At 38.3% G+C, this 13,214-nt stretch overlaps 1 pseudogene across 1 annotated transcript in view; it reads left to right on the top strand.

Annotated features, from left to right (window-relative positions):
- The window catches only part of LOC114679482 (ubiquitin-conjugating enzyme E2 Q2-like), a 42,375-nt pseudogene that overhangs the window by 6,141 nt on the left and 23,020 nt on the right, over positions 1 to 13,214 (top strand). Inside the window, exons 2-3 of the transcript XR_013395923.1 lie at positions 1,436 to 1,537; positions 7,724 to 7,828. The product of XR_013395923.1 is annotated as a ubiquitin-conjugating enzyme E2 Q2-like (transcript). The remainder of the gene's footprint in view (positions 1 to 1,435; positions 1,538 to 7,723; positions 7,829 to 13,214) is intronic.

The raw sequence follows: 13,214 nt of genomic DNA on the forward strand, positions 1-13,214 counted from the left end.
ATGCTGTTAATGATGTCCTCTTTCAATACAACTTGTTTTTCTTTTCTTTTCTTTATTTTTCTTTCTTTTTTTTTGAGATGAAGTCTTGCTCTGTCACTAGGCTGGAGTGCAGTGGCACATCTCAGCTCACTGAAACCTCTGCCTCCCAGGTGGAAGTGACTCACCTGTCTCAGCCTCCTGAGTAGCTGGGACTACAGGCACATGCCACCATGCCTGGCTAATTGATTTTATTTTAGTGGAGACGGGGTTTCACCATGTTGGCCAGGATGGTCTCTATCTCCTGACCTTGTGATCCACCTACCTCGGCCTCCCAAAGTGCCAGGATTACAGGCATGAGCCTCCGTGACCAGCCAACTTGTTTTTCTGGTTTTCCATGGTTTTCATCGTTTTCTGGTTTTCATGGTTTTCCATGACCTGAAACTAGTTCTTCTGAAGCTAATATATAATAATAATGGCTTTTCCCCAATTTGTAATAGAAAGCAGGACAACATAATAGAATAAATGTCTATTAGTGGGTGAAAGCACATAATACTTAGTTCATGTTTAGTTCATTAGCTTTTTAAAAAAATCACATGTAATTGTGTTCTGAAAATATATGTATAGTAATGGCATTTATTGGTATTACTTGGTTCGTGTGATAGAATAAAATGTTAGAATTTTATGGTGTTTGAATTAGTTATCTATTGTTCTGTAACAAATTTAGTGGCTTAAAACAACAAACCTTATCTCACAGTTTCTGTGGGTCAGGATTCTGTGCAGTTTACCTTGGGTTCACTGGCTTGGCCTCTCACCAGGCAGTGAATGTGTTGGTGGCAGCTGTGATCATCCCAAGGCAGGATAGGGAGAGAATCCGTCTCCAAGCTTGCATTGGCAGGATTCATCTCAGGCTGTTGGACTGGGCCTCCGTTTCTAGATGGCTATCAGTCAGAGGCCTTTTACAATACCTTGCCATGTGGGCCTCTCCATAGGGCACCTCATCACATAGCAACTGGCTTCCATCAGAGGGAGCAATGGAGAGAGCAGGAGAAGGGTGACCAAGGCAGGCATCATAGTCTCCATGTAGCCTCACCTCAGAAGTGATGTTATTACTTTTGCTGTATTCTCTTTGTTAGAAGTGAGTCACTAGGTCCAGGGGTGGGAATTTTACAAGGGTGTGAATGGCAGGAGGTGACAGTGATCAGGGCCATTTAGAGGCTGCCTACCAGTGTTGAAGAAAATTGTTGACTTCTATGAGCTGTAGCAGCAGACAGTGCTATGCAAGGAGAATGGCTGTCTTAGAAGTCCAGCTCCTCACATGGGTTTTAATGTGTTGCCTCTTCCCCCACACATTTTGTTTAAATCCATGGTCATCTTGCCGTTTAGTGGTGTGGTTTAATTTTATATTTGGGTTAGTCTGTATGTAAATGTTTAACACAGGTGTCTCTGTGTTAAACAGGAATCCTGTTCATTTTCTTCACCGATATGATTTGTGGACTCTGATGAGCCAAATCTGACATCAGTTCTGGAATGTCTAGAAGATACTAAGAACAACAATTCGGTGAGGAAAGAAGCCAAGCTATTTTCTCTTTTCCTCATGAATATTATATTTAGAAATTAAATGTTAAGAGATAATACGATAAAAAAAAACCATGATTAAAGACTATAATCTTAGAGGAATTAAAGTCTGGGTATTTTAAGCCCTCCAAATCTTACTTACTATCTGGATTCTCTTTATTATTTCCCACATGTATAACCTCAGTTTAGATTAGGAATTCAGGATCTCTTTTTCCCTGAATTCGAAACATTAAGCCAAGCAAACATTTTGAGTAGAGGCCACTAGCCAAGGTGGGAAGTAGAAAAAAGACCAAGGTGGAAGTGAAGGAGAGATGGGGAGAATGACACCAGAACTAGTGGGAGGGAATTGCCTTTTCTTTCAAGGGTCAGTAAGTCTGCAGTAAAAGTCAAAGATATTCAAATAGAAAGTTTTGTTTTTGTTTTTAGTATATAAAGAAATATAACTTTCCATGTTAGAAAAATTTTAAAAACCTTTTTTTAAAATCTAAAACTCATAAGCAACTTCATAATTCTCATAATTACTAAGAAAATTAGTAAAGTACAGAAAAGAAAAAAGAAAAAATTCAAGTCTCCCATAATTTCTCTACCTAATATAACCACTATTGACAGTTGACATCACGGCCATTTTCTACCAGTATATATTTTTTCTTTGCTAGTAAAATACATAACCCTTACACATATGTTTCCATAGTTGAGGTCATATTCTCTAAAGTTTTATATATATATATATATATATATATTTTTTTTTTTTTTCGAGATGGAGTCTTGCTCTGTTGCCAAGGCTGGAGTGCAGTGGTGCAATCTGGACTCACTGCAAGCTCCACCTCCTGGGTTCACACCATTCTCCTGCCTCAGCCTCCCCAGTAGCTGGGACTGCAGGTGCCCACCACCATACCCGGCTAATTTTTTGTATTTTTTAATAGAGACGGGATTTCACCATGTTAGCCAGGATGGTCTCGACCTCCTGACCTCGTGATCTGCCCGCCTCGGCCTCCCAAAGTGCTGGGATCATAGGCTGAGCCACTGCACCCGGCCCTTTTATATTCTTTTAAGAAGTATTTACTGTATTTTCCCATGATGTCATAGTCTTTATAGAAAAATAACAATCATTATTTTCAGTTGACGTGATTGTTTACCTAAAAATATCCAAAGGAACTAACTGAAAAAAACAATATTTAAGATTACTGGTTAAAAGCTCTTTTATATAAAAATCATTAGCCTTCCCCAATGTTGGCTATAATCACTTAGAAGATATAGTGATGAAGTATTTTTTCATGTATTTCAGCAAAAATTAAATATCTAGGAATAAACTTAGATGTGCAGGACTTTTATCAAGGACATGACAAAATTTTGCTGAGTGGAATGAAAGATTTGCATTCTATGTTCCTGGATGAGCAGATTTCATGTTATAAATATGTTAGTTATCAACATGTCTTCATATTAATTTATAAATGTAATTTCTGCTGGGCACAGTGGCTCATACCTGTAATCCCGAAAGTTTGGGAAGCTGAGGTGAGTAGATGACAATTAGCTGGGTGTCTGTGGCACACACCTGTAGTTCCAACTACTCCTGAGGTTGAGGCAGGAGGATCACTTGAGCCTGGAAGGCAGAGGTTGCAGTGAGCCGAGATCATGCCTCTGAACTCCAGCCTACATGACAGAGTGAGATCCTGTCTCAAAAAAAAAAAAAAAAGTGTGTGTGTGTATATATATTTTTTATATTTTATATATATTCATATATATATATATATAGTGTGTATATATATATACACACACACAATTTACAAATTCCAGCAGATTTATTTTTGGCACTTGACAAAATGACTCTAAAGTTTGTTTAGAAGAGTAAATAATAAAAAATAATAAAGTATAGACTCTTTCAATCAGATATTAAATAAAATATTGTAGACTAGCCCTGGGCCAGACAGATAAAGGCAATGGAAGTTTAGAACCAGAGTCATGCAAATGAGAATTTAGTGTAAGGAAAAGGTGGTATTTTAACTTAACAGTGAAAGGATAGATTATTCTGTAAATAGTTTTATGAGAACTGACCATCTGAGGAAGTTTGAGACTTAACTCCAATTTTTGTCAAAATAAGTTATAGTTGGTTTAAACACATCTATACTTAAAAATTAGAACAGAAGAACATCAGTTTGAAGATATTTTAAGAGTTAAGCCTGAGGCTGGGCACAGTGGTTCATGCCTGTAATCCCAGCACTTTGCAAGGCCAAGGTGGAAGGATTGCTTGAGTCCAGGAGTTTGAGATCAGCCTGAGCAATATAGCAAGACTCTCTCTCTCTCTCTCTATATATATATCTATATATAGAGATAGATAGATAGATAGATATACATATAAATATACATATACAAAACAAAAAAAAGGTTAAGTTTTCTATGGAGAGCCATAAAGATGAGATGTAAAAATTAAAGGCTTGATGGACACATGTTTACATTTCCAGCAAGGAGGTTGATGGGAAAGAATGATAGACATAGCTCCATTACTGCTACCTAGTTTTAGGGAGTTGCTTCTGAACATCTAAAGATAACAGTTTTATAATAGCAGAAATGAGTTATTTTTCAGTGTCTAAAACATTACATAACATACATATATACATACTTACATAAACATGTTCATAAAATTAATGAAGTTGGGTATAAAATTGGGCCTAGTGTTTAAAAAAGTAAATATATTTACATGAAGGAGAAAACAACTCACTGCCCACTCTTACAGCCTCTGCCAGTTTACCGTAGCGTAGTTTCTTAAGAGAATAAGCTATATGTCTTCACCTTTTTTCACTGAGCTCATTATAATGTGGATTCTGCCTTCATCATTGTGCTAAAATTTATCTCCTAGTTGCCAAATCCAGTGGCTCCCCTCTTAGTCCCCAAGTTGACCCCTCTGCAGTATTTTGATACTGTTGATTGTTCCCTTGTTGAAACATTCCTCCATTCTTAATATCCGCCAATAAAGAGCTGGTTAAATAAAAATTATAGTGTACAGTTTTATAATAGAATATTCTGTTGTAGAACAAAAAAATGCAGCCAGTCTTTCCATAAGAACATGTACAAACTTCTAATATATATTAGGTAAAAAAGTGAGGCATAAAATATTGTGTATAATCTGACCCCTTTAGTATACAGTGTAAAAAAATCTATGTCTGTGCTTGTTTATACTTACTTTTTTCTCCCCTGGTGGATACGGGAAACTGAATAGTAGAACACAATTAAAAAAAACTGTGTGGCTTCTGTGCCAGGACCTGTGATAATTGGGTATAAAAGATTAAAAAAAAAAAAAAAAAGCATGTCCATGTCCTCTGGGAAGGGACATGATAATCGAATGGGACTTCTATCGGATTCTTTTCTCCTGTTTTGATCTTATCACCCTGCCTTGGTCTCCTCCGATCTCTTCTTCGTTGGCCTACTTCTTTCTTCTCTTTTCATCCTGTGTTTTCTCTGAGCAATCTTTGACTCCCATTACTTAAGTCATGACCTGTGTTCCAGGGATTCCTAAATCTGTATTCATCTCCAGAGTTTCAAGCCCATATATCTGTCTGTATATCATATATGTTAGGGAATCTCACTTGGAGTAACATGGGTGTTCAAAATGATGATATTTAAATTTTCATGTATCCGCTTCCTAGCACTCTATCAGCCCATATCATGTGTTCCATCAATAATTCTCCTTGTAACTGCGAGTGGGACAAAATGAAATAATCAAACTAGTCACCCATGCCTAAACCTGGGAACTGTCCTAGCATTCTTTTATATACTACTGCTCTCTGACTGCCCCCCTCCCCCCGAAACTAGTAAATTTCTAAGACCTGTCCTTCTGAATGTCTCTTACTATTTTCCCTGTGATCTCACTTTCTTCCTCCCATCCCTCAAATGCTTTTGTGTTTGTGTGGTGGGGGAAGAGAGTAAAATTGAAATTCATGGAAAATGTACTACCCTGTCTGTCTTTTTCTTCTTTTCTTCCTTCCTTCCTTCCTTTCCCTTCCTCCCTCCCTCCCTCCCTCCCTCCCTCCCTCCCTCCCTCCCTCCCTCCCTCCCTTCCTTCCTTCCTTCCTTCCTTCCTTCCTTCCTTCCTTCCTTCCTTCCTTCCTTCCTTCCTTCCTTCCTTCCTTCCTTTTTCTTTCTTTCGATGAACTCTCACTCTTGTCCCCCAGGCTGCAGTGCAATGGTGCAATTTTGCCTTACTGCAACCTCCACCTCCCAGGTTCAAGCAATTCTCCTGGCTCAGCCTCCTGAGTAGCTGGGATTACAAGCACCTGTCACCATGCCCAGCTAATTTTTGTATTTTTAGTAGAGATGGGGTTTCACCATGTTGGTCAGGCTGGTCTCAGCTCCTGACCTCAGATGATGTGCCTGCCTCGGCCTCCCAAATTGCTGGGATTACAGGTGTGAGTCACCGTGCCCAGCCACTACCCTGTCTTTCTTGTTGCTTGGTATGACTCCACTACCCTGCTGCCTCTCTCCCCCTGCAGCGGGATAATTTAGGAATCAGAGAGACTGAGGGGTTGAGGAGGATATATATTATTATTTAGGTGCCCTGGCCCAGTCAGATTAACATCTAAAGGACTGAGCCCTGAACAAAGAGTCAGGTTACCTTTTAAGCATTTTGTGGGGTGGGGGAGATCTATGCAGGGGGAAGCATATTACAGAAGCAAGCAACAAAGATAGTTTTTCAATTGAGACATACATTACATTATTTCTTACTTTTCAAGGAAAAACATGTTTTACAACTTGAGTTTATCTGTCTAGTGACCTTGCAGCTGCACAGCTAGAGAAACAGGGTCTTCACAATACCTGGGAAAGGAGGAGAGATAAGGCTCACTAGCCTCAGAAAAACAGGCAGTTAATTTTTAAAGTGCTCCACCTCTTTTTCTTTCTTAGGGGGAATTCAGTTTTGCTTTTTTTTTTTTTTTTTTTTTTTTACATTCAACTGAGTTTTTGCTTACACATTCTTTAATTTCTTTTAATTCCTGTTTCACCCCAGCCCTCCTGTAGCCCCTTCTGTGCTAGAGGTCAGAGTGTCCAGGTCTGTGTCCAGATCGCCCTGCCTCATCTTCATTATGCACAAAGCAGAGCACATTGGGTGCATAACAAATCCACACTGGGGCTTGGCTTCCTTTTAAGCATGAGGATTTTTGGTGGATCCTAATTTATGGTTCAACCTTCCTGTTTCCACCTTCTTCATTGTTCACTTTGGGAAGGCTTATTCTTTGCTTCGTTAACCCATTCTAATCCTGTGTCTTCTTTCTTTGTCCTGTGTGAAACTGCTTCTTTCTCTTTATCTCTCTTCTTGGTCAGAGATACCCAGAAAATTGTTCCTGACCAAGTGAAGTGAGTTGCCTTATTAGATCCCATTTGAGTCACCTTATACATTGAAAAACATTTTAAACAATGAAAACCACACTTGTGCACATAGTTTACCTTGCTTACTTCCTTAAAGTAAATGTGCTTACAATACAATTTGGACTTAAACATGGAAATTTAGTTATTCTTTGCAGTTTCCTAGTGAATTATTATTTTTTAGACAGACAAGAGCCTACTAAATATCAAATGTTTTACAGTTTTCATTTAATCTTTATCATTCTGGGAAAGTTTTCATTTCTTTGTTTTACAGATCAGTAGACTCAAACTCAGGGAATTAGATGTGATATCCAAGGTCATCTAGATTTCCAGGCTCTGTCTGCTGGATTACATTTGCTTTTGTACTTTTAACTGACTATCACTGGAATATATAATTTTATAATCCATGTGTAACAACACTGCCTGTGTGTGGTTTTTTTTCTTTTTCTTTTTGGTAGCCTCATTAATGTATTAAGGTTCTCTTGTTTGAAGTTGTAAGTTTCTAGGAAAACAAGGTAGCAATGAGAAATTGGACAATATCTGGAACTTCCTAGGATCCTCTGCCTTTATTGTTGTCATTCTGCCAGGTATCAATAGTAGTGATTATACCCCAAGCCATAGTAACTTTCTTAAACTAGAGCCTCCTGAAAATATTTTAAAGAGGTTTTTTTGTTTTTTTTTTTTAATCTGTAAGTGGTAGGTGAGTAATAACAAACTTTTTTATTTCCTACTGGGTTGATTACAGTAGTCATAACATTATTGATGTCTTCTAAGGGCTCTTTAACATAATGCTTATTTACTGAAATGTGTTTTGTAGCTTCATCAGCAATTGAAGTGCTGGATATGTAGACTCCGCAGATTAGATAACCTTCCTAAGCACCTGGATGTTGAGATGCCAGATCAACCACTACCCATAGGTCAGGTAAAGTAAAAATTCTGTAGTGTTCAAGAGTGAAAATAAATTGTCTAAAAAAAAGTCAAACTAGGATGATTTTTTAAAATTATTCAACTTATTTAGAAGTTTGTTTTTCTGTTCCTATTGAATTGTTTTGTTTGTTCTGTTTTAGATACTAAAAACAACCTTTTCATTCTTTGGAGCTGCTAGCATTTAGTATGACAGGTAAAAAATTGCCCTTTTCCCTAACACCAGCTTTTTGTTGTTAATATTCCTGGTGTCCATAAATGTTCTTGCTTCTTTCATTGTTTGTCTTTGTTCATTGAATTACCTTCACCTAGAAATGCCATCTCCTTAAGTCTGTCTATGCTTCTTAAGGACTCGCCCAAATGTTATCTCCTGCAAGCAACAGAAATCTCCACTAGCTCACCACTACCCCTAACTTCTTCCTGGATTTATCTATTTAGGTATCAGTTATTGACTTTTTAGTATAATACATGAGAATTTGGTTCTTATACCACTCACTTTCCCTTCCTCAAATATTATCTTTAGTCATATAAGTTATCACTAATTATGATTAGGACTTTATAAAGCCAAGTTTTCTAGAATATTTAGGATAGGATATTTGTTTTCTTGGTGCTGCTTTTTGTTTTGCAGTGTCTTCCTCATAATAGTAATTTTTAAATAAAAAAATTCTGTTGTAGCCTTTTCTGTGAGATCTCCTTCTCTTCCAAAGCCTTTGGCTCCTCTGTGCCCATTTTGGCAGATTGTTCTTTGGGTTGGCTGTGCAGATGTCACCTTGAGGTTTTTCTCATCTGCTCTCCTAGAGTAGATCCATAGTTTCCTGGATCCCATGTCATCTTTCTTGGCTTTCCCTTTGTCATTTTACCTGACTATGTCGTCAAGTAAAACCCAAAGGAAGCATGGGGTGGTATATTTTCTGATCTCTAGCTTCTGAAAAAATACAATCCAGTGTTTGGGTTTTGGAGCCAGTCTGAGACAGGTTTGAATCTTGGTTCTACTGCTTATTAGCTGTATGCCCTTGGGCTGATTCCCTAATTGCTCTATGCATCAATTTTCCATTTGCAAAATGGGGGAACCAGTGATAGTATTAGTACCTATGTTTCTAGGGAGCTATGATGATTAAATGAGTTGGTACATGTAAACCATTTAGAATAGTGCCTGGTGCATAGCACATCCCCATCACTATTCTCTTTTGTCATAGTCTACCCTCACACTTGATGGATAGTTTGGTTGATTATGTATTTCTAGGTTGAGGATAATTTTACCTTAGAATTTCAAAGTCTGTGCTGTTGTCTTCTAAGCAGTCGTGGTGGTGGAACCTCATGTCATCCTGAGTTTCACTCATTTATGCATGACTTTCTGGAAGCTTTTAGGAGTTTGTCTTTTCCTTGGTGAGCTGAAATAGCACAACATTGTACTTAATGTGGGTCTTTTTTCATTCATTGTACTGGGTACACTGAATGGACAGGCCTATGGATAGACTCTTTCAAAGTTGGAATCTTGAATCTTGTCATATTTTTGTTAACTTTCTCCTTTCCATTTTGTTTGTTCATTTTGAAGTGTCTGTTAATTGGATTTTAGTCCTTTTGTCTTGAGTTGTGTATCTCACGTTATTTCTAATTTTTTTTAAATTTTAAGTTCTGGAATATTTTTATCTTTTGACTTTTAGGAAATTTTATTTGGACAGTCATAACTTTAAGTTTTGTTTTGGTTATTTATTGTTGCTTAACCAATTTTCCCAAAACTTAATGGCATAAAACTACACATTTGTCTGTCACTACCGTATGGGTTAACTGGGGCTAACTGGACAGTTTTTCTGCTGGTCTCATTTGGCATCTCTCACTGTGCAGTTAGATGGTGTCAGGGACTGGTCATCTGGATGCTCAGCTGCAGTGGAGTGTCTGAGATGGCTTCTTCACCCACAGGTCTGCTGTCTTGGTGTTTCTTCATGTGGCCTTCCTCTCTGCATAGCGTCTCATCCTCTCGGGCCTCTTCTTGTGGCTTCTGTTTCTCCAAGAGGATAGTCAGTACTTGTTTTGGCTTCCAGAATCACAGAAGCGGAGCTGCCAGGTGTTCTTAAGACTTAGACCTGGAACAGGTCCAGTGTCATTTCTACCAAATTCTCTAGGTTAAAGTGAGTCTTGGGGCCAACCCAGATTCACTGTGGGATGGGCCTGTTCAAAGACATGATGACAGGAGGTGTGGCTCATTGGGGACCAACTCCCAAGGTGAACCCTGAGTTCTAAGAACTTTTTCTTCTCTGATTATTCCTTATTCATATTCTATTTTTGTTTTATTCATATAATACATTCACAAGTGTCTTTATGAAGTGATTTTGATACTCTTTTGTTTTCTCTCTAGCATCTCTTTGTTCTTTAATACTTTTTTTTCTTAGTTTATTTTGGTCTTATTTTTCTTTTTAAAGCCTTTCCTTAAATATCTATTCTATGTTGCTTATCATTTGTAGTCTTTTTTTTTTTTTTTTTTTTTTTTTGAGACAGAGTGTCACTCTTGTTGCCCAGAATGGAGTGCAATGGCGTGATCTTGGCTCACTGCAAACTTTGCCTCATGGGTTCAAGCAATTCTCCTGCCTCAGCCTCCTGATTAGCTGGGATTACAGGCATGTGCCACTACGCCCAGCTAATTTTTGTATTTTTAGTGGAGAAGGGGTTTCTCCATGTTAGTCAGGCTGGTTTTGAATTCCTGATCTCAGGTGATCTGCCCACCTTGGCCTCCCAAAGTGCTGGGATTAAAGGCACGAGCCACCATGCCCAGCCTGTATTCCTTTTTGTAATTCCATTCTTGTTCATTCATATTTGGGAGAGGTACTAAAAGACTGAGAGGCTGGGTGTGGTGGCTCACACCTACAATCTCAGTGCTTTGGGAGACTGATGTGGAGGATCACTTGAGCCCAGGAGCTCAAGACTAGTTTGGGCAACATAGTGAGACCCTATCTTTACAAAAAATAAATAAATAAAATAGCCAGGTGTGGTGACACCTACCTGTAGTCCCAGCTATTTGGGAGGCTGAGGCAGAAGGAGCGCTTGAGCCTGGGATGTTGAGGCTGAAGTGAGGTGTGATCATCCCACTGCATTCCTGCATTCCAGCCTGGGTGAAAGAGCAAGGCCCTGCCTCAATAAATAAATAAATAAAATAAATACAAATAAAAAATAAAAATAAAAAATCGATTAGGAGTTCTTCATGGCCAATACTTGGCAACTGATGGCTTTTAGGGGGAATATATGCTGATTCCTGATTGTTATCCTCTACGCCTCTATCTTATCTCCCAGTGCAATCATAAATGATGGCTGGAACTACTCCATTCTTCTGGAGGTGAAATCTACATTCTCTTGTCTGAGGTAGATAAGTTTGCTTGGGTTCTGCTTAAGCAGATGGGGGAGAGCAGTGTGTTTCAGGGCCTGGAAAATGTGTTCTCTATATAGGCTTTTTGTTAATCTCTGTTTTCAGTCTTGCCTATCAGTCCCACCCTCGGGGATACCTGGTGTCTGAGTCTAGAACTTTTCCAGGTTGCTGTGGGACAAATTAGCCTACTTGTAATTGGTATCCCTCTGACCTCCACTTTTGTTTGCTTTGCTCTATTAATTAACCATTTTCCATTTACTGTCATTGTCTAATGGAGGTGAATTATCTTCTGTTGGTAACCACATTCCTTTTTTTTGTAATTGTGTGTTTATATAATGTTTCTTCACTGTATTTCTAGTGGAGCCTCAGGGCAAAGAGCAGATGGTAAAAATATGTGTTCAGTGTTCAGTTTTTTTCTATAAGACATATGCAACTTGTGTTTTCCACTGAATATCACATGAATTTAATGCATATAGAGCTACCTTGTTTTTCATGATTGTGCCTACAATTCCATGGAGAAATATAATTTGTGAATTACCTGATGAAATTTTCCCAATTTTGAACCATCCTTGCATTCCTATAATAAACACTGTTAGAACGGCTATGGTAATATTCTATTTTTTACTTCTGTATTAAATAAGATTAAAGTTTTATTTGTTTCCTTTAAGGCTCTTATTTCATTCCAGTATCAAGGGTAGGCAGGGCTAACTTGGGAAGCTTTACATCTTTTTTTCTAACACCTAGGATGTAAATCTAGTTTACACAGTAATTTTCAACTGCAGGAATATTTTGCCTCCCATGGGACTTTGGAAATATCTGGAGACATTTTTGTGGTCACAACTGGCCATGGTCGGGAGGTCTTATTGGCATTCTGTGGGTAGAGGGGATGTTACTAAATGTCCCACAACACACCAGGAGAACCCTCCACAAAGAATTGTCTGGCCCAATATATCAATATTGCTGAGGCTGACAAACCCTGGTTTAAATAAATGTCCAATTTGGAGGATGAGTCTGTCTTTTTCCTTCTTGTGTATTGGTCTCCAGATTTTCCATTTCTTCAGTTCGTTTTCATAACTGTAGATTCTTAAAAGAAATGAGCACTTCTTCCACACTTCAAAGGTGTTGTAAAGATGTGTAAAGTTTTCACTTTTTACATCATACTAACATGTGGCTATATGCCCTTTTCCCTTCAAAGTTTTCTTTATCTTGATCACTTATCAGAGGCGTGATTGTTTTATTATCTTAGTCTTTTGAAAGAATCCTCCTTTAGTTTTATTTTTTAAATTTAGTGGGTTTCTTTTCACATTTTCCTTATGTCTTAATTATTTCCCCTTTTTCTTTATTTTACTTTTTCTAGTTTAGTGGATCAATGTAATTTAAATTGCTTTTTAAACAAACATGTAAGAGTATACATTTTCTTTGGGTGCTGTTTGACTTTATTACACAAGTTTTAAAATCTATTTTCTAAACAGTTTGTATTTTCTAAGTCATTTTATTGTGTCCTATGTTCTCATTGCTCTTACTATTAAAACTTTTTATTAGCCGGGCACGGTGACTCATGCTTGTAATCCCAGCACTTTGGGAGGCCAAGGCAGGCAGATCACCTGAGGTCAGGAGTTCGAGACCAGCCTGACCAACAGGGAGAGAGCCCATCTCTGCTAAAGATACAAAAATTAGCTGGGTGTGGTGGCACATGCCTACAAATCCAGCTACTCAGGAGGCTGGGGCAGGAGAACTGCTTGAATCCGGGAGACAGGTTGCAGTGAGCTGATATCGTGCCACTGCACTCAAGCCTGGGCAGTAAGAGCAAAACTCTGCCCCCACCCCCCAAAAAAAAACCTTTTTATTGTGAGATATGACATGTATTGAAACTATGTAAAACATAAGCTTATTGTAACATATAGTTAGAGTGAGTACTTGGGAACCAACACCTAGCCAGCACTGAGGTGAAGAAGAAAAGGCACACTGCCTGCACTACAGAAAACTTAAGTTTCTCTAGTGTTATCGCTCACATATGCATCCTTGA

This window comes from Macaca mulatta, chromosome 7, assembly GCF_049350105.2.
Source record: "Macaca mulatta isolate MMU2019108-1 chromosome 7, T2T-MMU8v2.0, whole genome shotgun sequence".
In the NCBI taxonomy this organism is placed as follows: Eukaryota; Metazoa; Chordata; class Mammalia; order Primates; family Cercopithecidae; genus Macaca; species Macaca mulatta.